Raw genomic sequence first — 3,789 nt, 5'->3', positions numbered from 1 at the left:
TTTGTTTAGCTTATAGGGTTAAGCAACTCAGGCTGAGAGATGCCATAGTGTGGAGGGCTCTGGAAATTTCAACCACCTGGGGTTCTTCAATGTGAACTGACATTGCACAGTACATGGGTGCCTTGCAAATAACTGCGTAAATTGAAAATCTGTGTACTACATGAAAAGAAACGTACGGTATCCTTCACACTTCTCGCCGAACACACAAGCTGTGCTATATGGGAAGGAAAGGCGGGAGTGAGAGAGAAAGAGGTACCGTAGTGGAGTGCTATGGGATCCAGGTGAGGCTGAGAACAAACACCTACCAAATAATCTATGGAAACAAGAGGATACCATAGGGAGTACAGAGATGCATCAGCCAGTTTAATCAGTATGTTATTACCAAATTCAATAATTTTTATTTTTATTTCTCTCCAGTGTAGCAAGGAGAGATCCCAGCCCAGAAACATTTGGGGAAGAAATAAACAAATTTTACGGCAGCTGAAGAAACAATACTTGCTAGAGAAGCAAATTAGACGTACCATTTCTACCATTCATGGCCATACGCTAGAACACTGTGCATGCTACCATAGTCAATACACAATTCATGAGTCTCATTAGCGTCAGTTGACATTAATAAAACTTAATCACCAAAGCTAAATGCCATTCAGCTGAGCTACAGTAGGGAACTGAGACTAGATCACTCTACCACCTTCACTGCTAATCTGACATCAATAGCAGAGCATGTCTGCATTTTTCAATCAGCAAGGTTCCCCTCGGTAACAAGATCAGAAGTATACAATTGGGTAATACGCATTATCTTGGAAAAGATAGAAGCTTCCATTCTCGTCAGCCACATACCCAGGCGGCAGAGGTGACTTGGACTGTCCAGCAACATCCTCCTGAGTCTTTGCAAATAAGCTTCCTTTGAGTCTACTGACACCTCCTTTTCAACCCTGAAATATCAAAACAAAGTGGTGCACTCATAAATGCGAAATTCTTGCAGGCAATTATACCTGTCGAGTCCAAACAAGCTACACATGAAGTCATTTCTCAACCTTTGTGTGCTACGTGGAAGTTACGTACGATTTGCGTTTGGATACATATAAAATTGTCAAATGTTTCGGTTTTATTACAACCTCAAACAAGTAAATTACGGTATGCATGCACATTTCTGTACAGAGCCACTAATTTTAGGCATGGCACATGGTGTGGCAAACCCAAACATTTAGACTGTACAAAATATTGTCAAGACAAGCCCCAAGGAGCGTCGGCTTCCAGCACTGATATCAGGGTTCAGCCCCCAGCACGCCTCTCGAGCCAACGGTCACAACATCGTCGCTGTTCCCAAGCGCGGCGGCCGTGCGGTGCTAGGCACGTGGCATTATCCCCCCACCCCCCTCATGCACGCGAAAGGAAAACATCACCTCGATGACAAGGTGAGAAGAAAGAAATCGGTATGGCTGAGTTAAGGTGTCCTGCAGCAGCCGAGCTGTTAAAACCTTGCCTCGGTCAGTAATGATGGTCGACAGTGGACTGCGTCTAAGCACAATGTCGTTGATAAAAAAGTGAACAACTTCACCTTTATTTCAGTGTAGCGTGTCAAGTAGTCTGTGGCAGTCCATGGCTATTACGATCCCCTTGTGGTCGTTCGAGGATAAAGGAAATGGACCTAAAAGGTCCATACCCACTTTCTCGAATCATGTCAGGAGTGGCTTAATAGATTGCAACATGCCGGATGGCTTGAGCGCGGCCCAGGCAAAAAAATAACTATTGCATTCCAATTGGAAATCATCAATTGGAATCAATTGGAAATTCCCTAATGTGTTTTCGGCACTTTTGAAGAATACCGATTGGAAAATACCAACTGAGCTATTCCAATTGGCCAACACCAAATGGTCAGCCCCAACAGGTAGGCACCAAATGGACCATTCCAACTGACAGACACCCATTGGTCAGCTACAATTGTCAGGCACCAGATGATCCTACAATGACAGGAAGCAATTGTCAGGTGGTCTGATCAATTTATTAAGAAAGATTATAGATATAGAGTCTTATCATGGCATCCAGCTCAGTCCCTGGCAGGTCCCGGCTTGCTCACAAGGCATCCAGGTCCCTGGCGAAATTCCTGCAATTATCATTCAACAGCCTTACTACAGTGAAACATCAATATACAGCAGTGGCCAGGAACAAGATATATAGAGCACACAAAGTAAACCAATATACACAGCACTGAAATTTACTGCAAGCTTAATTTCATGCATGAACATGTTTTATACCTGGCAGGTTCACGGATAAAGCTGTAGGGAGATCCAATCGGACCGCTAGTTGGTGATTCATAAGGATTTACAGCCCAATGAACAGCTTCCACAATATTGCCTCAATCCTCTAGTGCACTCTTCCTGTTTAATATTAGTACTGAACACGAAAATAAATTGCTTTATCCTCACACCTAAAAAAGGAAACAAGGTAAATAATTACTACTAGGGAACTACTTGTTTTTTGGGGAAAGCAGCGGACTATAACAACCAAATCCAAACAGTACATGAACTGATGTTACGATGCGAAGAAAAAAAAAAATAAGCTAAACAGTTCAGAAGGCAGTATCATACAGGCCATACCTAAATTAAAATACGCTAATAACACGCGCTTTAATAATTTCAAGCACAGAAAAACCCGCCGGGGTGGCGCAGTGGTTACGGCGCTCGACTACTGTTCCCAAGGACGCGGGATCGAATCCCGGCCTCGGCGGCCGCTTTTCGATGGAGGCGAAAAGCAAGGCGCCCGTGTGCTGTGCGATGTCAGTGCACGTTAAAGAACCCCAGGTGGTCGAAATTTCCGGAGTCCTCCACTACGGCGTCTCTCACAGCCTGAGTTGCTTTGGGACGTTAAACCCCACAAACCAAACCAAACCAAACCAAGCACAGAAAAGGCAACCACTATCTGAAATTCTGTTTTCTTGTAGTGGGGCACAACCACTTTCAAGCTCGCGAGCTTGAGCGATTATCACATTGTACACGGCAGTTATGCATTAGGTGTTTGCGCTGCAGCTCAGACTGTCCCCACAGCCTGTAATAAGTAATATGAGAGTAGAGCGCGCCACTTGCGAAGACAAGCATGTTAAAAAAAAAAAGAAAAAAAAACACCTTAATTCTTTGAAGACAGTCTGTTCAACCAACGCCTTGGATTACCAAAAACAAGGAGGTTGGTTATAAGCTTCGCAAAATTGCAAGAGTGGAACACGGTAGCACCTTCTTTATGGCACTCGACATACACGCACGGACGCCACTGCGCCGACTACGCCTGGTTATCGGAGTAACGAATTCCTTAACGCTCTCGTGTTAAAATGTGTCAGTAGATTCACTCCTATGTCACGCATACATATTCATATAATCTCCGCTGTGCAGATTTTTACGAAACGCGATCGCTGTACTCACTTCCAAATGCGGTCGCTTTCGCCGGGGTCGTCCGTCTTGATGTGTTATTGCCATGAACCACTGTTGCGTCAAAGGTGACAATCCTTTGACACTAGGAATTGGCACAACTGCGCAATCGATGACCTTGCAGCGCACACAGGTTGGTGAAGGTATCCGAGCATACTGCGCGCACTCGCACACACACGGAAAAAAACTGCTGCCGCGAGCCGAGCCGCGGAAGGCACCAAGCGCGGAAAGATAGTAGCCGCACCAAAGCTGGAGTTTGCTCCGCGACGCCAGCGCTCGGTTTCCAGCGGAGCGGAACTACAAAACCTACGCGCACCCGCGCCCGCGCAGCGCGCGGCTGTCTGCGGAGTCTGCGCAGCCCGCTCGC

The sequence above is a fragment of the Amblyomma maculatum genome, chromosome 1, assembly GCF_055883805.1.
Source record: "Amblyomma maculatum isolate TAMU_Amacu chromosome 1, ASM5588380v1, whole genome shotgun sequence".
NCBI classification, from domain to species: domain Eukaryota; kingdom Metazoa; phylum Arthropoda; class Arachnida; order Ixodida; family Ixodidae; genus Amblyomma; species Amblyomma maculatum.
This window is presented reverse-complemented; position numbering follows the sequence as displayed.